This window comes from Gopherus evgoodei, chromosome 5, assembly GCF_007399415.2.
Source record: "Gopherus evgoodei ecotype Sinaloan lineage chromosome 5, rGopEvg1_v1.p, whole genome shotgun sequence".
In the NCBI taxonomy this organism is placed as follows: Eukaryota; Metazoa; Chordata; order Testudines; family Testudinidae; genus Gopherus; species Gopherus evgoodei.
The window spans coordinates 59,570,059-59,595,878 of record NC_044326.1 but is presented as its reverse complement, the minus strand read 5'-3'; positions in this window follow the sequence as shown (position 1 = coordinate 59,595,878).

Below are 25,820 nucleotides of genomic sequence, written 5' to 3'. Positions count from 1 at the left end.
TGGATACCGAAAATAATGTTGATATGAACTGTTGGCTCAGGCTCACAACCTCATCCAGCTGGCATCCAGAGGCTATAAATGTCAAGGTGCCACTCAAAGCAATGAACTTAATAAGCACATACCAAGGATGATATTAACTCTAATAATATTACCAATGAAGGCAGACTGTTATAAAAGCTTATGGCCTTGCATTCCTTGGCAAAAATAGAAGCTCTTACCACAATCCATAAAGCTGTGTAAATGATAGCTAGTGACCCTAAAAGATTTCTGTATATTAACCCCATTAAGTTGTTATAGCATTTATAACTGCATGATGGAATGGAGTTGATAGATCTCCTTACTTTTTCTATAGCGCTTATAACACAAAATCAGTATTTGTTGTTAGCTTAAATTTCTGTTTAGAACTGCAAAAAGCTGCACAACTATGTAAGAATTATTAGTATGGAGAATATTTTTCATATGATTAATGTTCTCATTGAAACTAAACTCACTATTTTACTTAAGAAAATATTTTAAGACTATTTAAAATACAAATATCATAACATTTCCATGTTAAGCCATAAATGTCTAGTATAGTGAATGCTTACGGGAAGAGGGTAGGTTTAGAAGAGAAAATAAGGAAAGAGCAAGTAAAAAAGCACTTAGAAAAGTTAGATGCCTGCAAGTCACCAGGGCCTGATGAAATGCATCCTAGAATACTCAAGGAGTTAATAGAGGAGGTATCTGAGCCTCTAGCTATTATCTTTGGGAAATCATGGGAGACGGGGGAGATTCCAGAAGACTGGAAGGGGGCAAATATAGTGCCCATCTATAAAAAGGGAAATAAAAACAACCCAGGAAACTACAGACCAGTTAGTTTAACTTCTGTGCCAGGGAAGATAATGGAGCAGATAATCAAAGAAATCATCTGCAAACACTTGGAAGGTGGTAAGGTGATAGGGAATAGCCAGCATGGATTTGTAAAGAACAAATCGTGTCAAACTAATCTGATAACGTTCTTTGATAGGATAACGAGCCTTGTGGATAAGGGAGAAGCGGTGGATGTGATATACCTAGACTTTAGTAAGGCATTTGATACAGTTTCGAATGATATTCTTATAGATAAGCTAGGAAAGTACAATTTAGATGGGGCTACTATAAGGTGGGTGCATAACTGGCTGGATAACCGTACTCAGAGAGTAGTTGTTAATGGCTCCCAATCCTGCTGGAAAGGTATAACAAGTGGGGTTCCGCAGGGGTCTGTTTTGGGACCGGTTCTGTTCAATATCTTCATCAACGATTTAGATGTTGGCATAGAAAGTACGCTTATTAAGTTTGCAGACGATACCAAACTGGGAGGGATTGCAACTGCTCTGGAGGACAGGGTCAAAATTCAAAATGATCTGGACAAATTGGAGAAATGGTCAGAGGTAAACAGGATGAAGTTCAATAAAGATAAATGCAAAGTGCTCCACTTAGGAAGGAACAATCAGTTTCAAACATACAGAATGGGAAGAGACTGTCTAGGAAGGAGTATGGCAGAAAGAGATCTAGGGGTCATAGTGGACCACAAGCTTAATATGAGTGAACAGTGTGATACTGTTGCAAAAAAAAGCAAACATGATTCTGGGATGCATTAACAGGTGTGTTGTAAACAAGACACGAGAAGTCATTCTTCCGCTTTACTCTGCGCTGGTTAGGCCTCAACTGGAGTATTGTGTCCAGTTCTGGGCACCGCATTTCAAGAAAGATGTGGAGAAATTGGAGAGGGTCCAGAGAAGAGCAACAAGAATGATTAAAGGCCTTGAGAACATGACCTATGAAGGAAGGCTGAAGGAATTGGATTTATTTAGTTTGGAAAAGAGAAGACTGAGAGGGGACCTGATATCAGTTTTCAGGTATCTAAAAGGGTGTCATCAGGAGGAGGGAGAAAACTTGTTCACCTTAGCCTCCAATGATAGAACAAGAAGCAATGGGCTTAAACTGCAGCAAGGGAGATTTAGGTTGGACATTAGGAAAAAGTTCCTAACTGTCAGGGTAGTTAAACACTGGAATAGATTGCCTAGGGAAGTTGTGGAATCTCCATCGCTGGAGATATTTAAGAGTAGGTTAGATAAATGTCTATTAGGGATGGTTTAGACAGTATTTGGTCCTGCCATGAGGGCAGGGGACTGGACTCGATGACCTCTCGAGGTCCCTTCCAGTCCTAGAGTCTATGAGTCTATGAGTCTATGAGTCTATATACTTGGTTGCTATTATTTCTTGACTGGAAAAAACTATCATTTTAGAAGTCTTTAATTCATAAAAGTATTTAGAGTCCCAATCATCATTAATTACCAGGTGATGTTCCTAGCACTGGGTGATAGTAAAGTTATTTTTGAAACTGGTTACTTGAATATAGAAAATAATTTAAAATCAGCATGACTGTATGCTGACATTTTCCATAAAATCAACTGATGTAGATACCTTTTCTAAAGTTCTTTTATTTTTTGTTGAAGTTCAGATTATTAAATATCAAGATATGTTTATACGTATAGCTATGTTTCTATCAATAAGCCAGTTTATATCATTTAAGTAAACACACTGAGTGCTAGTATTTTTGGAGTCTTTTGAAAAGCTGCCAGACCCATTATCCACGTGCTGTTTTTTTCATATTTCAATTTTTCAAAATGAAAGAGGATCACAATATTTAATACTTATAATATTTATTGAAATGGTCATTAACATATTTTACACTATTTAGGGAGAAGGACCTAGCCAACTTTTGGAGAAGTGAATTTAAACTTTTGCTGAATGCCATCACTTGATGCCCACAATAATCACAGTAAGGGCTTACCTACAAGTATAAAACTCATTCAAGGGTTGTGATTTGTAATGTGCTCCAACATGTTGTGTCCTAACTGCTCCACGTAACTAAAAGGTACCTAATTCATGTTAACACAGGTACTACATGCCCACTAGCATGAACTATGTTAATTCAAACAAAGCACCCTTTAGTTCATGCCAGCAAGGTCTATATGGACTAGTTAGAGTGCAGCACAATAGAACATTTTACAAACCACAGCCTTCTAATGTACTTTACTGTGCTGTGTAGACAAGCCCCCAGTCCAGTGTACAATTAAAGACCTTGACTGAAACTTTACTAAATAAACCAATTCGGACAGCGCGAAAATCACTCCTGTGCAGAAGGGCAACACACCTATTTTGAAAGTTACAATGTTAATCCAGGGTGTTAACCAGTGGACTTTATTTGAGACATTTCTTTTTAATTGCAAGCTCATGCCCAGTCTGCAGTCTATCAACACTCTTAGGTATCCTTCAGCTTTAGTCCAAGCATATCCCTCCAACTAAGCTCACACTTCAGATTTCCTACCCACACTGCTGAATTACTGTGTAGTTTATTAATTTAGCACAGAGTATAGCCCATGGATGGGCAAACTATGGCCTGGGGGTCATATCTGGCCCTCTAGATGTTTTAATCTGTCCTTCGAGCTCTTGCCAGGGAATGGAGTCTGGGGCTTGCCCTACTCTGATACTCCAGTTGGGGAGCAGGGTCTGGGGCTTGCCCCATTCTGTGCAGCTCCCTGAAGCAGTGGCACGTCCCTCCTCCGGCTCCTACATGTTGGGGCAGCCAGGGGCTCCACACACTGGCCCTGCAGCGCCCATTGGCCAGGAACCGTGGCCAGTGGGAGCTGCAGGAGCGACGCCTGTTGATAGTGCAGAGCGCAGAGTCACCTGGCCGTGCCTCCTCTGCTTGAGGTAAGTGTCACCCGGAGCCTGCACCTCTGATCTCCTCCCGCCCCCCAACCCCGTGCCCCAGCCCTGATCCCCCCCCCAACCTCCCAACCCCTTGGTCCCAGCCTAGAGCACCCTCCCACACCCTGAACTCCTCATTTCTGGCCCAACCCCAGAGCCCACACCCCAAGCCAGAGCCCTCACCCCCTCTCACACCCCATCTCCCAGTTTTGTGAGCATTCATGGCCTGCCGTACAATTTCTATACCTAGATGTGGCCCTTGGGACAAAAAGTTTGCCCACCCCTAGTATAACTTCATTTGAGCTCCTCTTCTTGCTTTCTTCCATTGTCTTTTTCTTACCTCTTGCAGCCTCCATGTATTTCTCTCATTCATAAAAGCTTACAAGCGGTGTAGCCCACCCACTGGGGTTATGTCTATGCTGCAATCAGAGATGTAGCTGTAGCACACTGAGACATTGACACCTGATCAAAGCTAGATCAAAGCAGCTTAATAATAGCTCAATAAATGATCAGTCCCTAGTCTGACAGGTCAATACTGTCCTCCTCAACCAGGACTCGGCCACAGTACACTGTCTTTGCTCTTGGATTATCTACTCCTCCCCCAATCCTCAGAAAGGTACTGATTTTGTGTTTCCCTTCTTCCTGCATAAATCACCCCCAATAGCTGAAATCTCCTCAGACACACTCAGCTAAGGGTGGGAAGAGGGAAAGACCAAAATCAAATGTCTTACACATGGAAAGAAGCTTAAATTTATAATGATGCAATAAACTTATATATAACCCTGGTTTCTTTCTATAGAATGAAATAATGATATGATTTTAAATGCCACATTTTCAGTATATCAGCAATAAACTCATTATCATTTAACACATAAATACATCGTACTATGATGATATTACCCTTGTCATAGGTAATAAATGTTTTTTTTAATAAGCTGAAACATATGTGTTTAATTATGTGACAGGGTGGTCTGTTCCTTTAAGATCCTGTCTGGAATTTTCCCTCCTTTATGATTCTCCCTATTGTTCTGGGCATCATACATGGACAAATATGCACCTGGATTCTACATGTTGGTTACCACCAGCTATTAATATCTGGGCCTTGGAACTGTCAGCTGCATCAGATTAACCTACCATGTTAACAGGAAATTGTATAAAGAGGAGGACAGACATCTCAGTAGGGGCAGCCAGGGAGCATTTCCTTACAACTAGCAGGTGAAGTTCTGAGAATAAATACATTAGCACTGGTGATAACATGAGTTGTCTTTTTTGGTTTTTTTAAATACCTTTCCCCCTCCTCTCAAGTTTGTGTAATTTCATGAGTTTTACTATCTTTGCTCACAAAACTGTCACAAGGCAGCATTCTCCGTTCTATGTACTGTGGTGGCTAGTTCAACTTCTAGAGTTACTCATGATTTATCCTAGTTTAAATGATGGGAAAACTATTGCCATTGTATTAGCTAGCCAATGTATTCAACAACAACCAACATTCCACATAATATATTGGGGGCACAATCTATTTTACTGTTAATAACTTTTACAATGTTCTTAATTAAAATTATATTGATAATTTGAACGAAGTACATATTGAATAATTCACGTATAAATGTATAAGAAACCTACTTTACAAACCTAATTCCATTTGTAATGCAGAGTAGTTTTAAGAATTTCAGGTCTTCATAATTCTTTTCATTTCTCCAGAAATGTTAATGCAGAGTAATTATAATACCTTTTTAAAACTCATTGCCTCTCTCTGGTTATAGTGGTGAAAGTGCAGATTTACAACGGGCTCAGCTGAGCATAGCTATGTAATTGAATAATAGTGTACTGGAAGAATTTTATAAAAGTTAACGTCTGCTTTCTATAACTTAACAAAAGTGAAAGCTATTTGTCCTCCTCTAGCTGATTCAATGTTTGAAGGTAAGGATAAATATGTACAAAATTCTAACTTGTGTTTTCTATCATTTTTTTTTCATTCTTTTGAGAATTCTTTCAGAAGAGTTTATAAAATGGCCAAACAGATATGATTCCACATTCAAGAAATGGGACAACTTTGGCTAAAAGCCCATCCTGGTTCAAGATGGAGTGCCAGACTTTAGAAATAAGGAAAGTTATGTATTATTTATGGAGGAAAAATGGGGAAATAAAAGACAATCAATATAAATTGGGAGTTATGAAGTGTAGAAAAGTGAAAAGGAAAGCTAAAGACATCAGGGAAAAATCCATGTCTGGCTGGGCTAAGACAGTAAGAAGGAGTTTAAGTATATTTGGAACAAAAAGAATCCTTGCAATGGTATAGGCCTATTACTAGAGGAGGTGGTTAAATTGTGAATGATGATGCCAAAAAGGCAGAAGTATTCAATAAAAAGTATTTCTGTTCTACATCTGGAAAGAAGCAGGATAATGTATCATGAGGATGGAAAAGTACTTTCCAGTCTTTTTGACAAAATTTCATGATTGTCTGGTTAAAAATTAGCCTTATGGAAATGCAATAAATAAATGTTGAATGGATTAAGAACTAGCTAACAGATCTCAAAACAGTGGTTGTTAGTGGGGAATCATCATTTAATGGTGGAGTTCTAATGGGATTCTGCAGGGATCAGTATTAGCCCCAACGCTTTTAAACCTTCTCACAATGATTTGATAGTAAATATAAAATTACTGCTACCAAAAAATTGTGAATGACATAAAGATTTGGGCATGATAAATAATCATGACAGGGTAGTTATACAAAGCAATGTGGTTCACTTTACCACAGCGAAATGAAAAGTTATACCTCTAGGAACAAGGAATGCAGGCCATACCTACAGAGTGGGAGACTATATCAAGGAAAGCAGTGACTCTGAGAAGGATTTAGGGGCTCATATTGGACAAGCAGCTCAATACAAGATCCAAGTTTGATGCTGTGGCAAAAAAAGGTTAATGTGATTGTTGGATGTATAAACTGGGGAGTTAAGAATAAGGAAGTGATTTTTAATTCTGCATTCAGCATTGGTGAGACTGATACTGCATTTTGAATAGGATATTGGAAGAGATTTGAGGGGTGAGAAAATGGCTTACAGTGAGAGACTTAGCTCCTTCTAGTTAGCTTATTGAAAAGACTGAGAAGCAACCTGATTAGTGTATAAGTACCTTCCAGGGGAGAAAACACTGGTTACTTACTCTAGTAGAGAAAGAAACCACAAGAACCAATGGCTGGAAGCTAATGCCAGATAAATTTAAATTGGAAACAAGATGCAATTTCTTATATGAGCTGGACAAGAAACATTTCTCATTTGAGATTTCAGAAATGTTTCCCATCTTGAACTGGAATTAAAAGTTTAAAGATGGATTTTTCATGTACTAATAATCTGAAAAAAAATGGATTAGTCAATCAAAATATTTTGTTTTGATGTATTTGAAATGTTTGGTTTCTATTTTGACCTATTAAAAAAGATATTTTAGTATAAATTAACTAATTTTTTTGAAAGAAACTTGGTTTCAAACCAAAAAGTGAAACTTTCGATTTGGAAAAGGCAAAGCTGAACACAAACAACTTTGAAACACTTCGTTTTTTAATGACAAGTTTCAGAGTAGCAGCCATGTTAGTCTGTATCTGCAAAAAGAAGAGGAGTACTTGTGGCACCATGAAAACTTATGCTTAAATAAATTTGTTAGTCTCTAAGGTACCACATGTACTCCTGTTCATTTTTTAATTGGAAGATTCATCCAAATTGATCCTTTCCTATGAACAGTTTCAGTTTTGGTAAATTGATATTTTCCAGTGAAAACACATTTTATCAGAATACTCCTGACCAGCTCTGGTGATTAACCATTGGAACAAGCTACCAAGGGAAGTGATGGAGTCTTCTCTTGAAGTCTTCAGATCACAATCAGATGCCTTTCTAGTAGATATGCTTTATAGTTAAACAGACGTGTGCTGATTTGAGAATCTATGTAAAATTTATGAATTCTGATTATAAAATTTCTGTATCATTGAATGCCTCAGTGTCTGTGGAATCTATTACTTGCTGTCAGGAGTGTGTCACATGTCTCCCAGACTAGGAAAAAATTGAAGGTTATTAATCCTTGTTTGCTCTTATTCAAGTGAGAGTACATTGGAATGTTTGAAGCCTAGGGAAACCAGTCTGATCAAGTTTGTCTGAAGGGACTCAGGTTTGGAGATTGGAATATCTCCACATAGGAGAACAAAGAATTAAAAGCCTCGGGGCTCAGGGGAACTCAAAGTTACAGACATAGGAAGCTTGGGAAGGAGAGAGGGACATATTGCAAGACCAGCTGTGGAATAAGGAAACTGGCTTACTGGAGAGAGAGATTCCATGACTTGTGGGAGAAGCCATCTGAAGGAGTAGAGATTCTGTCCTCCTTGGAGCACTTGGACCTAAAACCCGAAAAGTTATAAAATGGTGAGGAAACTAAGACAGGGAAAACATATAGTTGTGTTATTGTTTCTCTAGATGTAGTTCTTGTGCTAGCTAAAGTAAAGAGTGATTGGATTTTGGAACCTTTTACAAAGACTATAAAGATTTTCACAGACAAAGACTGTGCAACTGTTTGTTTTCACCTTCACAGTCCATGAAGAGGTGAACTATAAACCCAGAGTGCATAGTTTGGTGCACTGGAAAAGAGTGTTCTTAAGCTACTTAAGATTCTACGGTGTTCATTATTGGTCTTGGGGGGCTAGGGCAGCTGAACTGCAGGATCCCTTTTTCATGAGAAGGTGACAAAGAGCCTATGCCCAGGGAGTGTTCTAGACAGGCCAAGGAAAGGGACAGTGGCTGCAGCATCCTACTCAAACCCAGATTAGCTTAAGAGCATATGAACACAGTGAAGTAGAACCCAAACACTGCAGCCTGATGAATGTCCAGCTGGGGAGCTCTACCAGGGTTGTGGGACAAGTTTCTAGCCCAACACAGGGGTAACTGAGTGAAATGTAATGACTTGTGATATACACGAGGTCACACTTGATCTAATGGTCCCGTTTGGCCTTAAACTTTCAAACTATTAATCCCTTTTAGCTCAAGGCTAGTGCAAATGTAGCTGTTTCATTGAGATTTATTTACAACCTACCACCACAAGGGAAATAAAAAGTTTATTTATAATGACCTTTTAGTTATGAAGTTTAATCTGTTTCTGTTCACAAGGCCGTGTCCTTAACCTCACAGCAGGTGTCAGGAGGGAGAAGAAGTCAAAGAAGACAAATATTAGTGTACATGCTTGCAAATGCTTTCATTCCCCCCAGTGCTGTCAAGGAGATTGACAAACCAGTAACAATTTAGAGTCCAGCTCTTGGTATTGCACAATAATAATCATTTGTTATTTGCTATTAAACTTTAGTAAGAGAAGAATCGTCCTTGAATACCATACACATTCAATGTAAGCAAAGTTGCATTCATAATATACTTAAAGTTAATTGTGGAAGTAGATACCAAATACTGTGTGTGTGTAGAGGGGGAGAAGGGGAGAACCATCTCCCAGATCTAAATGAACCTAAATTGCTTTATTAAAAGTTTCTGCCAGCCAAACACACTTATGCCAACAATCTCTGATTTGAATTTAGCTGGGATTGCTGCCTATCATTTTACTAATAAGGAAGATAAGCTGAAATAGATCCATACATTGCAAGGTACTTATGACAGGATGAGGTTCAGTATTAATGCAGAATGACCACATTTGGCACCATAAAAGTCTTGTCAGAAGAGAAATCTTGTATGAAATGTTAGTGTGAGCAGAACTGACACACTAAAATTATTTATAATTATACTGGTTCAATATTTGTTTTGGGGACTCACTATGAGGCAGCAAGATTTTGGGAAGCATAGTTGAATGATCAGGTGTTTTCTATAGAGGGTATGATATTTTGTGGAAGGGTAAATTTAGTTACAAATTAGTAGCGAAGGGCAAACATTAGCAGCACATTCAAAATGTACATGCTATTCTAACCATAGAACCTTCAGTGAGAATGTTCAATTTTATTGTGGATTTTACTCTCCCCAAAAATCTTAACTATACTCCTTCTTTTCATTACAACAGATGAGGGCCTGTCTGGGAAGAGACATCCCACTTGTCACATAGTTGCTCTTCACTGGCTGAAAATGCAAGGGAGGAGCAATGCAGTGGGCACTGTAGGGATGGGCATGGACAAGTGCTGTAGAGATCACTTCATCTCCTACAGCCGATAGGCAATGCCTTCAGTCTGCTGTTATAGCTGTTTGGCTGAGGCAGCCTCTTCAGTGCAGCTCCACAACCTCAGGGAAATGGGAGGGTTGATCCCAAGGCCTGGCCTAGCTATCTAGAGCTACATACCTATTAGGCACCCAGTTTGAAAACACTGACCCATGTAGGGAGTTAGTGTCAGAGCTAGGATTGATTAATTGTTGCTTCTCACACTACTGAGCTGCTGCTCCTTATGGCCAGAAGTCACTCTGACTTTTCAACAGCTGAGATGGCTCAGCTCCACCAGTTGGCAACTTGGGGTGCTTTAGTAGAAAAATCAGGGACAAACTCTAGTGATTAGTTTGTATCAATTCATCTTTTCAAGGCTCACTTCACAAGTCAGATGGTTTTTAAATGAAAGTTTAGATTCTCCTCTACAAGTCTTGTTCCCCTAAATTAAGCCTACTAACTCTAATTTTGCTGGTGGCATCAAAAGTGTGCTAACAACCAAGCTAGAAGACCCATAGTGAAAGCAATGTATAGTATGATGCATAAAAGCATCCCAGCTCTTCTAGTCTTCACACCATCAGTGAAGACACCTGCGTAAAACCAGTGTGAGGTCAGGACTGTGTCAAAACACTTTCAGTGAATCCAGTAATATATTTGCACTGTGTATTCATCTTCTATTTCTTTTTGTTTGTTTCTGATGGAGCTTCTAACATCGCAGGTGATTCACAGCATAAAGGATAGCATAGTACCTACTATGAAGAGCCAGATTATATTCTTTACTGACAAATGATTCTATTCCAAAGCATGAAGGCATTTTAAAAGTGACTCTACTTGTTCTGACAGAGATACAGAGGCAGTATTACCTTGTATTTAAAGTCTATTTCCACTTGTTCAAGTGAGAAATGTTGATAAGTCTCAGTGGATAGCCTAAACTTGCATTATCAGATTTGATTTAGTGGGTAAAGTTGGTAAATCAATTAAAAAAAAACCTCTAAAAAGACTGCTGGTTTATAGCCAGATTATGGAGCCCTTTCTCACCCTAGTGATTTACTCTCAACATAGTTCCATTGTCCTTTCTGATCCCTCTACTCCATCTACAGCAGGACTGCAACATGAGCTTCCTTTCCCATCACTTTGTCTCCTACACTACTTGAATAATAAAATTAATTTCTTCTCTTCTATATTAAATTCAGGGGACTATTCCTCCGCTTTAATGTTCATTGTTGCTTGACTCTTGCATGCATCTCTTCACTCATTTCCCCCTACACCTTACTTGCTCATTACAATCCACCTACATTCTCTAACTTCTCCCTTTCACTCCCACCTACCGTTGTACATCAAACTCCAACTTCTTCCATCAAAAGAGTCCAAAATCCACCTGTACCCTGAAACATTATGTCTAAATTAATTCTTATGAGTGCTGACTTATTTGGCATTACCCACTGTATGCTGGTTTGGGCAGGTCTCTGTTCTCTGTTTGGCACACTCTCTACTCACTATATTGGAAAAATAATAGATCAATATCATTCAGGTCAAGAATGAACAGATCTCTGAACTCCTTCATATTTATTTAGCCCATAATAGAAGTTAAATGTTCAAATCTGGATTCATATTCCACCTTCCCCACCAAAGACTGGACCAACTATTGTGTGTTCAGACCCATTTCTAATAATTAATGCTTGATCTAAGGCCCAATTCTGTCTTCACATACATATGAGGACTCCCTCTGAAATAAGGGACACTCATGTGAGGGAAGAATTTGGCCACAAAACATATTTCCTATTCAAATTTTTTATGAAGCATTAAAGTCAAATTAAATTGAGTCCATCCCATCCTACAACTTTTTTAACTTCTTTACATCTGTTGTATATGTTACATGATTGATCACATCTGATTAGAATTTATGAAGTAAAACTAAATCTTACACTAAACAAGGAAGGTATTGCAGGAACTCTCTCATTTTAGAAAAGTGAAATGCTGAACAATTTTGCTATCTTGATATTTTCCCATATCACATTTCCCAACATCTATGAACTTCACTTTTTTTTTAATTACACAAATATTTATCCTATATTTTGTGCTCACAGTATTTATTGGAATTAATATAAACTAGCAGGATATGAGTATATCTTCAGATGGTCTGGCTAGCCTGTAGCATTCCTTCAGAAAGAAAGCACATGATTGATAAATATTACCAATGTGAAGCATTAACACAGAGATTCTGGCAATGAAGCATTCAGAGTTTTACTTTCAAAGCTGGCATTCACACAACTGTGGGGCTACAACAAAGCTCAGCATCTCTAAGATGCTATTTTGTTTCCCTGGATGATAGAGGAAATAAAATAAAAATATATAGGAAATGCTCTGGCCAACGACCTAATCAGTGCTGCTGATTTGGGAACAGTAATGGCAGTTCTAGGGCCTCAGTGAAGCAGAGTTTGTGGGTTCCTTGCCTGATTATGAGCCATCACTGTGAAGGTTTTCTGCCAGTGCAGTCTGTAGGTGAATCAAGACTGTTGTTTTGTTAATAAATCATGTTTCAGCTAGTGCTGAATGAGCATAAAAGGATCACAGTTTCACTTGATGTGAGCAAAAATGCATGGGTTTGGGGGAAAAGTAAAAGGGTCTCAGTGTGGGCAGGAGGAAGAAAGGTAGGGTGCGGAATGGAAGGGAAAGAGATGACTGCAAAAGATAGGGAAAACCTCCAGATAAACACCTACATTTTTGTAAGTCTTCTCTGAGAAGTGAAATACTGGATGTTCTTGAGGCTTGCCTATCACAAACCATTACTTGGTTCTTCTTTTCATTTAGTCTCAGTGACTGAACACTTTTTAATACTTTTTCCTCTCAAACATTGTGTTGCTATCAGATTCCCTACAACATACTGCCTTTCCGGCAATGCTATGGTTATCTGACTTTTTATCAATACCATATTAAGTGTTGTGCTGTAGTTTATGATAGGCTTTGTGTACTGAAAGTGAAATCTGTGCTGAGGGTATCTGGCCTTCCTGAAATATATTTATCTGAAGGGTATGCACTGTTTATTTGAATTCACTGAAAAATTGTGAATGATATTAGAAATGAAAACATGCCTGTGTACAACAAGAATAATCACTGCTACTGTACTTCTATTCTTGTGTACTCTTTATGTGGATATTCAACTCAGATACAATTAAAAAAGATTAATAACCCTTGCTCCTCATATATCAAAAGCCCTAAAAGACCGAGAAATCTCTCAGGATATTTGCATTGCTTTCATTTTTTAAGTCAACAGGTCTATGACAAATGTACACTAGCTGAAGATTTGCTCCATTGTGTTAAGAACAGTGTTTCTCAAACTTTTTGATACCAGGGATGGGCTTGCTGCCTTCCTACACTGTGTCAGGAAGAGCTCAGAGTCTAGCACTGATCCATGGACTGGTCATTGAAAAACACTGGGTTAGAGCATATTTTAATATATAAACCTGGGCATCATCTTAGACTAAGACCTTTCTGTGGGTTTTCACATCTGGGTTACATCTAAGGACATATTTACACTTTGAGTTGAAGGTATAAATTCCATCTTGAGGAGACATACCGGTGCTTAATCTGACTGAGCTAGAGAGCTAAAATTAGAGTGTAGCCATGGTGGTGTAACTGGTGGGAAAGGCACCGTGAGTATAGACCTAATGTCTTGGATGGTTATGTACTCAGAGCAACTGTCCCCTCTCACCTTCACAGATACCTATTTTTTGCATGCTAACTTGATAACCTGTGTGGATATGTCTCCATGAACTTTAAATTGCACATCCAGGTTGAAGTATAGACATAGAGTCTGCAAGATTAAGAGTTTCTATATAACGTATCTAAGATTTCCTATCTATCCACACAGCTAAAACTCTCAAAATTTCATGTCTCGAATTATTACAGCATCCTTTTATCTGGTCTTAAATGCAATCTTGCCCCATTCAGAACGATGCTGCAAAAATTAATTTCCTATCCTGTCGCTTTGACCATGTCTCCACTGTTTTCCTCCTTCTCTATGGCATCAGACAGAAGTTTCTTGTCTTCACTTTTAAGGCCTTCACAACCAATTCCCACCCTCATTCACTATCAAGATATTGATGTTTGCCTCTGACTGGCCCATGCACTTGCTAATTTTTTTCAACAAGTGCCTTCATTCCTTCGACGAGGCTGCCCTTCATGCTTCACACAAGCTCCACATAAATGTCTGCAAAGATACCTCATTTTCCTCCTTCAAATCCTTCCTTAAAACTTGGCCATGATGCCAACTAAAAAACTTGACAGGGGTTAGGTCATCGGTGTGCTGAGAACACAACCTATCATGGTGACAAATATTGTCTTGTTGTTTGTTTATACTCCCCACTCTGTCTATATCCATCTGTTTCTTGTCTTCTACTTAGATTGTAACATCTTTGGAATATGGTCTCTTTTTCTTCTATCTGTACAGCACCCAGCACAATGGAGTCCCGAACTATGACAAGGGCTCCTATGTATTGCAAATAATAATTACAGACAGCATAAACTTTTCTTCATTTTGTTCATTTTTTTTGTTTGTTTTTATGTCCATTGCCACAGTTGATGGGCCAGATTCTGATTTCAGTGACACTGATGTAATTCCAATTAACTAACTAAAATCTGTAGAGTGACTCTAAATTGACACCTACCAGGGACTTAAAAATAAACAGCCAACAAACTCTGTGATTTTTACTATCATTCATATAGAGATTAAGGATCAAATTCAGCAGTGCTAGAAGTAACATGGTGCATGTTTATCAAACTTGGTGTAAGTAACAGACAGTGATGACAATGTCTTTTGCTAATCAGATAGTGAGTGTGAAAAAGGAATGTAATTTACACAGATTTAGTATCCTAGTTGGACCAAATTCAGCTGTGGTATAAGCAGACATGTTCCCCATCAGAAAAGTTTCCCTCATCTTACTTAAAGGGGAAAGATTATGAAAGGTATTTAAGCACTGAAGCACTCAGCATTACAACAACTTACTGATTTAGGAGCCTAAAATTCATTTTCAAAAGGGATTTAGGCACTATATAGAAGCCAAAATCCCCTTGATAGTGAAATGAGATATAGGCACCTAAATCAGTTAGATGCCTAGAATGCCTAAATACCTTTACAAACTTGGATCAACTGGTCCATGTTATGCTGCTTTGCCAGATTTTTAGACAGAGAACTTAGGTTGTAAGTTGGCTAAAAGAGATGGTTGCGCTCAGTCAGAAACTATGGGCTTGACTATTAGGAGAAAGTCTATGGTCTGCATTAGGCAGGAAGTCAGATTGAATAATCATATGTCCCTTCTTGCCTTAAAATCAATTAATCCAATTTAAGCCACTTTTTGTTTCATCAGTGATTTTATCTTAGGCCTGGGCTACACTAGCAGAGGGGTTCAAACTAAGATACGCAACTTCAACTACGCTGTTCGCATAGCTGAAGTCAAAGTGTCTAAGTCAGACTTACCTGGCCATCCTCACAGTGCCAAGTCTACCATCACGGCTCCCCAGTCGACTTCGCTTACTCCTCCTGCCTAGGTGGAGTACGGGCATTGATTTGGGGATCGACTTATCACGTCTGGAGGAGACACGATAAATTGATCCCCGATACGTCGAACACTACCTGACGATCTGGCAGGTAGTATAGGCATACCCTTAGAGAATTCCATGGTGGTTGCAGCCACTTTCTTGAGGCTGAATGTGGCTCCAAGTATTCGAAGGATTGAGAGTTAAATGCTATTCCTGTAGGATGACATGCATATGAGTTTACTGGTGTTACTGATAACAGAATATGTCCCTTAGTGCTACTTACAGTAGCAGACTATTTGACTCTAGATATGTGGTCTGGGACTATCCACCCTGTTCACTAGTAGACAGGTATCCTATGTTGGTGATACATACCAGTTTAATCTTTTATTACAATTACACCTGCAGACAAATTTTCTATTGATTTCAAGGACTTCTTAATAGATTGGGCTGTAACATAATGAACTTTGTATGCAACATTTAAAAAAGGATATTATAGTGTGTTACCTTATTATTTTGTGAAATAATAACTACGTTTATATTATTTTTTTGTGGGGGAGAGTTTTAGATTGAGAAAGATCTTGCTATTACAAGTATGAGCATTAGAATGTCTGAGATTCATTTGCTACAAAAAAGTGCATTAATTCTTCTGATAAAGAGAGAGAGGATTCATACAAATGAGATGAAAGGCTTCTGAGCTCCCAGTGTTTTTCAGAATTGTACTTTTGCTATCAATGCTAGTCAGCATTACAGTCTCAATAACCTAGGTAATACTTGGGTCTTATTTTGATTAGACAAGCATGATTAACACACAAATATTGTGCCCCAAAACATACCACTATATTGGTGAAATACAACATTTGGCCTAATTACCCACAAAGGAAAGAATTTTAGATACCACTGTGATATGTGCCATATATCAGTTTCGATGGACAAATAGAAGTTATACCTCTTATAAAAATACTGAAGTTAAAATATAATGCAAATAATATTTTCAATAAAGTATTTTAAAGACATTAGAAACCAGAGCTTGGTGCGAGGCTCTGTGTAACTTGATCCCGTGAAGCTATCCTAAACTATTAGGTATAAAAACAATGGAGATGACTGTAGGTTACAGTTATAGAGTTCAAGGCCAGAAGGAATCACCAAATCGACTCTTGTATACCAGAGCCCACCAACACCACCCACACACTAAACCAAACAACTGAAGTTAGATCAAAGTATTACATCCCTCAGGAGACCAAACTACTATATACCATGGGTAATGAATAGGAAGGATGGATGTGCACCAATGCGCAATGCCCTTGCAATAGCAGGGAAAATATTAAGTGAGATATACCCAGATAATTCTGGCAAGCAACTTGCACCCAATGCTGCATTGGCCCACCCCATCTCATGTCCCATCTCCAGCTGTGGCTATTTCTAATGCTTCAGAGGAAGCAAACAGACAAAAAACCACAGAATACATAGGGAGGAATCCCTTTCTGCTCCCTGAATGTAATAGCTCAAAAGCTGAGACATGAGATTTTTAGAATCCTACAGACATAAACTAGAATGGACATTCAGAGCTGCTGAGCCCTGACCTCCAGCATCAAAGCAGCCAAGTCATACAATTGTACTCATAATTTTATTCAGATCTCTAAAAACGAATTAAGTTGTTTGCCCCCACAATTCCTATTGCGAGACTTTTCCAGAACATCACTCCTCTGATGGTTGGAAAATGTCTTCTAATTTCCAGCTTGAATTTGTTCCTGGCCAGTTTATATTCCTTTCCTCTTGTGCCATTGTCTTTTGGCTTAAGTAGCCCTTTATCCTCCCTGGTGTTTTACCTCCCTGAAGTATTTATAGATAAGCTTTTTTTTTTTTTTAGTCATCATCCCAGTAGCTCTTCTCTGCACTCCGTTCCAGTTTGAATTCATCTTTCTTGAACACGTATGCCCAGAATTGTACACAGAATTTCAGATGAAGCCTTGGTAGTCCCTTGTACAATGGCATTGATACTCTCCTTGCTTTTAACTGAAATGTACAAATACACATGGGAAGATTAATAAAATGGAGAAAGTATGAGCCAGGCTGTAGACTTAACATATCATAGACACAGTCTTCTCACTTTTAAGATATACAGAGCAAAATGTCTCAATTTAAGATGCTATATTTAAAGTAAAGGAGCAATAAATATTGACCAGGAGTTTTGACAAACATAGCAGGGACGTAAAACACTGATGTGCTGGAAGGAACTCATGTTAAAATCCTGCCACTAAATTGAAGGGAGGGTTGGGATGATTTCCCTGTCTATAATGGAGTTCACATGGTCTCTGGAAACTGCTGAAACATCCCTGTCAGGAATAACTTATCCCTGTCACAAAAATACTTTTGAGGAGCACATTCTTGAATTCTGGATGCATCAAATGTTGAAAAGAATCCCAGGGGAGGATACATCTTTAGCCTTCTCCAAGGGTTTTCTCTCTCAGATTACACAGGATGAACCCTATGATATTTCATCACTATACCTGGTGTATTAGTAATGGATGGGATTTGCAAAGGAGAGGCTGTGTGCTGCCTCCTCTCCTTCCACTTCCCAGGAAGAGGGAATATTCAGACACCATGAACACACTTATTTAACTGCTCCATTTCTCAGTTTTCGCTGCTCCAGTGACAGTTCTATTGTGGGGGAGGGAAGGGAACACTTGCAGTTTAGGCAGGGCTGTCTAGAGAGTCTCTCTGTGACTTCACTTCCTAGTGATCCCTCTGCCAAAACCTTAATCTGCTGTGGGGATGCAGTCTGGGACTCCATCTCTAAGAGGGGAAAGAGATGGTCAGATGGTGTGGGTGGCACCTCCTTCCTGTGGTTCTCCATGGGCGCAGAACTCAACAGGGCACAGAGCTGGATCAGAACTCTGCACCAAAGAAGCCATTATGGCAGAGGATTTGGCCTCATCTTACCTTCAGTTCATTGTGAGAGATATGAATAAACGAGTTAATTGGGGGACATAGTAAGAGTCTCAGAACATTATCGGGGACATTGAAGACTTCTGTACATTGAAGGCACTGTGAAAGTATTTTTCATCATGCGAAGAAAGCATGATTCTCAAAGCATTAATGGAGCACTCGCTTGCATAAGACCTAAGCCAATGTGGTTGTAGAGCTAACCAGATGCAGTACTTTTGAAAACAGCCCTTCAGTGCAGGAAATGCTGATGCACTGACATAAAAAATTGATATTTCAATCAAGTAATTTAAAGTGTGATATTCATGAGTAGTGGGCATGTCCTTTTCTGCATTTTTGTACAGTACTTTTTCCAATAAAGAAAATGAGTTGTTCTATAGCACTGAATTCAAGTCTAATTGGCATTAATTAGGGACATGAGTCATATAAGTGAAAAATTGAACTTGTTGTGTGACTAGAGTTCTCTCTCAATTGCTGTCTGGTTAAGATCTCCTTCTTCAACCTTTAAATGATACTTCTCTGCCTGCTCTAATTACACCAGTGAGTGACAATCAATCTTGCTCTGCTCTATAGCCTTGGAGGATCCCATGGAGACAGCACTGCTTTCAAATCAGTCATCCTTTGTGATTTCCCCCACCCCACTAATGTGTCCCTCACTTTGGAAACTGTCCTTCAGAAAAATCCTCATTCCTTTAATAGTTTAAATTCTTCTAAGGGATGTTTTTCTTAATATAAACTATAATCATTGTCTGGCTATCTCAGCATCTGAAAATTAAAATGATGCCTTAGGGAGATTTATTTTTTTCTCCAACTTGTTTCTTTGTTCATACAGCGCAAGAGTATTCTTATTTCCCTTTGAAAAATGAATATGACCTTAGGAAAGATTAAATTCAACACAAAAATACTAATTGTCAAGGATGAACCGTAATAGTTATGAATAGAACTACCATGGTTTAGAGAAAGGATGAATATTGCTAAAACCAAAAGATACAGTGCTAGAGACAGCAAAAACCTAGAACCATTGGGCCAAATCCTCCACTGTGAACTTTAGAGATAAAATGAAGATTACACCCAAATGTCTCCAGGTTTTGGTTCTGTAAAACAAAAACGTTATTACTCCAGTTTTGCCCATCTCAATTTTTATATATTAATAGTTCAGTTACAATTACTCTTATATAATAATAATTATGATTTTATAAATAGAGAGTGGAAAATTTATACCTTACGTTATTAGTATCAGACACTTCATATACTTTAAATTTCTATGAAGAGATTTTAATTTCAGCTTCACTACATCGGTATTCTTTAGCTAATTCTCATGATATAGTCAGACCTGCAGATGCTGCACAGGGCAGGGCTTATACATGTAAAATTAAAAGGCAGTGAACAGGCCAGGAAGTAAAGGGGAATATGATTTTGCATTAAAGAGGGTGTAGCTCCTTGGCAACTGAGACACTCCAGTCGAGTAGCAAAGGAATGCACAACTAAGCAACTTGTTTGTATGCCGTGGCATATATAAACCCATGTCTCTTTAAACATGCCCATTCTCTGCCCACCCAATGTCCCCTTTTATTAACACTACACTTTAAAAGATAAAGGAATGGGCACACATGGGAGCTGCAACATCCACTCAGTGTAGAAGACTACACCTAAGGTTTAGCCTCAGTTAGTCCTGGTCTGCATGAGAAAATTAGCTTGGTTTCACTACGCCACCACTGTAGAAAAATCTACACCCCTGAGTGGCATAGTTAAGACAACCTAATTCTCTGTGTAGACAGTGCTAGGTTGATGGAAGAATTCTCCCGTCCATCTAGCTACCACTTCTCTGAGAGGTGGATTACATATACCAATAGGAGAACCCCTCCCATTGGCATAGGTAAGGTCTAAACTGAAGCGCTACAGTACAGAAATCCTTAAATTCTTTAAATCCTGATTGGTGATGGTAGCAGCTGATATTATATGTCCGTGGAAGCAAAACACTGAATTTGATACTGTAGACTCCAATGCAGGTCACCAGTTACATGAAACTGATGAGTTAAATCAGTCCCTGACCTGGAACTGGCAAATGAACAATTAGTCTTTAAATTAAAAGAAAGTTCACCCAGTATATAGGTAGAATCACAACAACACAATCTTTCTTGCCTTTGCCACTCAAAATGTATTGATCAGTTCTGTGAAGTCCAACTGCTTCTCAATTTGATTTTCAATAGACAATATGACTAAAGCAGCCACTCTCCTGTGACATTTGAGACTGTAAATGTCTTTTTTTATGAGCTTTAACTCAGAGAAAGAGCATCAGCTGTAGCTACAGCAACAAGAATCATTAAATACATGTGATACATTATGTAGACACTGGGAAATACTAAATGCAGTTTGTTCTCCATGATAAAGTTCAGCATCCCATGTGGAGTTTTTACTTCATCTGTGTTCAGAATGTTTTAATGTCACAAGTTAATCCGGTAGGTCAGCTGATAATTCTGATTCAGTTGTCTTTTGTATCCATTTCACTGTGAGTTGCTCCTTATGAAGCTAAATCTTCTTTCTCCTTGAGCAAATAACTGGAAATACTGGTTCTGCCTCAAACTCATGAACCATTTCTTTGGTTCTCTCAAGTCCAATAACAAAACCAGTCTCATGATAATCCTGGAAGATTTCTGCTGCTGTTTCTATTAATCTGCATTCCATCCTAAGGTCCATATTATTTCCCTGAAGCTGCCTGTTGATTGTGGTGATTTCTTTCAGCACATGCACCACTCAATGAGAACTAGCATGAAAGGATAAGTAGATAGTTTATCTTGCAATGAATTTGCCTCTGAGCAAATAATACTGTCTGAGGAAGAGTCACTTAGCTCCTGGAGAGCACCTCAAATCTGGAGGAGCTGTAGATAAACAGCTTTTACAGTATCTACGTGTGCCTCCCATTTTGTTAGAGACAAGAGTTTCAGGGAAATATCCACATGCTTTTAAAAAATATCCTGCCTTTTAGCAGATCCACCAAGTAACGTATACAGTCTTTGCAGTATACCAAATACATTTTTGGACTCAAGGGAAGAAGAAACAGCATCAGAAATTAACAAGTTCCAGTTGTGACTACAACAAGGCCTTACTTGTGCCTGTAAACCCTTGTGCTTGCCATGGGTTTAAGTCTCAAGTCTTCTAGCTGCTTGAAAACAGTTTCAGTAAGTTGTGCTCCAGTTGTGGAGATGACATTTAGGAATGTCAGAAAAGACTCCTTAATAGATGCTGCTTTATCCACCTTTACATGCCAAAGACTTAGATATTTATTCCGTATGTGAACAATCTAGTGTATAGTGAAGCAACAATGCATAATATTTTTCAATTTTTACTTCCATCAGAATTTGTTTAATTTCTTTGACCCAATAGTTAAATGAACTTGTTCTGGATGCCTTTACTAATGTAGGACACATTTGCACCTCCCTTCACTTTATCCAGATTACCCGCCAAAACAAGATCATACTTAGCCAGTAATTCAGTCACTCTAAGGAAGTTTCCACTCTGTCTGTCTCCCAAGCATTCAACATCATCTTGAAATGGCAGATTTCTCTTACCACAATACAGTGTGACATGTAGAAGTTGCTGCATTATTAAACACCAACAGTGTTTCCCACCTTTAATTTGCTGCTGCAGCTCTTCCTCAGTAGACACAGAATTCTTCAGATAGTTGGGGAGTTCTCTCCAGGAGTGTAAGTACTGCTCCTTCCCAAATCTCCAGGAGTATACACTGTTCCAAAGGGGTTTTGGAAAGGCAGGGAAAAGGCAATATCCTGGATCCACTCTGTCAACTCTTCAGCAAGAAAAGCTGGCTGGTTTGAATGAAGTAACTGAGCTGCCCCCTTTACAAAGATTTAGTTGTGGGTGTATTGCTGCTGCCTGCTCAGGTCATTCAGGAAGAATTCTCTCCCCCTCCCCTGCCCCCCAGCAGAATCCCTCCTGCTGTTCCCCGGGGGAGGAGGTTAGTGTAGTTCCACATATCTGACAGCCCCGTGTAGGACTGTTCAGGTATGTTATGATCTTGGCCTTCATGAGTAAGCTGTGCTTGATATCATTTTATATCATTTCTGTGCTGAGAAGTGTGTTTTGCATCCTTTACCAATTTTCAGTTATGTGAAGGAATTTTAATGTAAAATCATTGCAAAACTTTTATTTTTTTAAAGATAAAGAGCCAAATATTTTTATAATCCACTCCCTTGGTAAAAATTTCCTGTAAAATCCACACTGCATTTAATTGTACTATTTATACAGAGCTCCTCTGAAAATTACAGCTGTGGTCCTCTGACAGCCATTCTGGAAATATCGCTAAAATTAGGTTTCGAGGAACATAAAAGGCAAATTGAAGAACTTATGGTATGTTTTAAATAACACCTTATACCGAGCATGTATTTTGTTCATGTTAGACCTCCAAGTGGGGCCCCAGGGCCAGACAACGGGTGCTCCGGCCTCCACCCCCCAACGGATTTCTCCCCCACCCCTCAGAACTGCCACTGGTCACGTAGCTGTTCGGAAAGCAGAACTTGCAACAGGAAAAGCAGCCTTGTGGTCAGCCAGCCTGGAGGGACAAAGTTCCCCTGACAACAGTCGCTTCCTGGGTAGGGACGTTGGGGCCCACTGCCTCCCTTGTATGGGCATTTGCCACTCGCGACCACCCAATTGGCTTATCACAAACTATGACGACAAATTTACTATATATTGCCGGTCCCCTCCCGGGGACGGGCGGAGAGCCCCCGAATTCCTGTCGAAACCGTATCCAGGCCTGATCACCCTGCAGGCTCTCTCGGCTCACGCGTTTCCTGAAGCCTAACCGGTTGCCGGCCGTAATGAAACTTTTGTGGTTTGTATGTGTAAGTATAATTAGCTGTTAAGTATTCTGTACTGGTAGATAAGAGGCAAAGACTGATTCTAGCCGCCCCGAGACTCCTGCTAGGGGAAACCCGCTGACCAGGAAATCTCGAAAGCAAGGGGGATCAGTTAAGCCTCACAATTTATTTAGGGAAATTAGTTGCTGCACTTATGATTACTAATAGCACCAATATCACTTCTACTAACCCCTGGAATGATTTAGATAACTATTGGGACTTAGAAAAATACCAGGGCCAGCTTTTATTTGTAATTGCAGTATTTGTATTATTTGCTTTGGTAGTGTGTTGTAAGCCCCAGATGTAACTGATCGTGTTCTCCCTTATCATTATCTGTGATTCATTTAATAAACCCTTATTCTCTTAAACACTAAGAGTGATTGCTTGCGTGCTCTCCGTCGCTACCCGTGGGCACTTGACACCCCCCCCAGGGCATCCAGTGATCGAACCTCCGCCCTACCCCAACGCTCATTACCCGGTAGATAACGGGCACCTGGTGGCCATATTGGTGGAGCAAGGGGCGAGAGTAATCAGTAATCAACAGTTCACATCTTGGAAATCAATAACAACAAATTCTGCCCACATTAGATCTGATGTCTGAGTTATATGTCAAAATCATCAGCCTTCCTGAAACTTTAGTTTGACCTCATTACATCTGGGAAAATTTAACCAGAGCTTCAATTCAGATGAGCATCTCATAGAGCTGTTGTGTAAAATAAATCTATACAATAACAGTAATTACATGTCTCCCTGTAATAGGAATTTTTGAATCTAGCGATATTTTTCTAATATATGTGTTATATTTAATCACTCAATCACAGTTGACTGTAGGGAAGCTTGGACTGCCTTTTTATAGCTGCTAGTGCGCTGATTGCAAAAATGATGTTTAAAAAAACATTGTTGGTTTATTTTGGATGGTGGACAGACTTGCTTCCCTCCACCTATTGATTTTTTTTTCTTAGTCACATCTCCACTGCTTTCATAGACAATTGAGTTTTAGATTTTTAAATTGACCGGTAGCTGAATACAATCTTCATCACATGAGTCAAGAAAAATCAATTAGTGAACCACATCTGCTAGACTGGCAGCTCAAATTTCTCACCCTTATGATAGCATGACCTCTGCAGAGGGTGGTGCTGAATTTTCATTAAAACAAGATTGGAAGTTCTATTTTGTTAAACAACCATTTTTTCACCTGTTGAATCTTTTTCTGTTGTCTAGTCTATTCAAAATGTATACAATAAGAAAAGAAGAGAAAACCTCTGACGTGTTTAAAATAAACATCCCAGAAAGCAAGCTGAAAAGCTGAGCAGACACTGTAAGTTGTCTAGTTTTGCATATTTTCAGATTGAAGAATTTCTTTGTATTCTAACACAGTTTTAAAAGACTGCACAAGGATTAATATCAACCTTTATATTGATGTAGTTCTCTTTTATAAGAGGTTATTGAAGCATGTTAACAAACATTGTTGAATTTAACTTCACAACATGGGTGTGATGTAGGTAAGTATTGTTATCCCCATTTTGCTGCTGCGAAAGTAAGCCAAGAAGACTCACCCAAGGCCATGGAGGAAGCTTGTGCTAGAGCTAGCCACTGAATCCACATTTCCTTACTCCTAACCCTGTTCTTAACCCTCATTTCCACTTGGTGCAACTGAGCCACCTTTGCACTATCTGATCCTGGAATCATTCTGCATCATTCCAGGTCTCAAAGCCATTCTGCCAGCCTTAGGGCCCATTGAAGTAGTGGGAGATTATCAAAGAAGGGCTGTTCTGGCAACATCTCATTTCTAGCAGTGATACTTCCTGCTCTAGTCACAAGGAGGGGAGTGGTGTAGGAACTTGCAAGAATGTCCATACACAAGGAGGTTCTCCTGAGCACAGCTAAGCAAGCTTTAGGGCAGTTTTGCACAAAGCTTTCCTGATGCAGGAGATAATCTGGTCCATTTCTTCTGTTCCATTCTAGATCAATGAAATGCTGACTGCGTGTTTATACTTTAAACAGCAAAACAAGAGTTCAGCAAGGTGTGTTAGATTATTTGTGACAATTGCCAGCCTAGAGGGAAAGACGTGCTTCATCACACCAAATTGTCACTAGTGACATTGTTTCCATATTGCATATCCTTCATTCCCAAGGTACAACTTCCAGAATAAGGAGGTGACTCATGAAGAACTTACTGGTTGCCTGCACAGAGTTCACTGGTCACCTTGGTTTCAATGGGAATTAGGCACTCAACTCTAGGGTCTCTGAAAATCCCACTAGGTGCCTATATGACTTTTTAGACATCTAAACATCTTGTATATCTGACCTGTAGTGCAAGTGCCTTCTCTCTGTTTCTAGTTATTAAATTAGATTATTGTTTTGCATTGTTAGAAAAAGGAAAATTAGGAAAGTAAAAAACAACTACGATGCAACTGATGTAGTTGCCACAGAGATATTATAAGATTACGGATGGAAGAGGAAAGATCCATGATATAGTCTTTTTATTAAACTGCAGTCCACATTAAAACATTCTGAGAACATCTTTGCTAAACTCTGAAATTATAGAAGTGCCATCAAACCTGA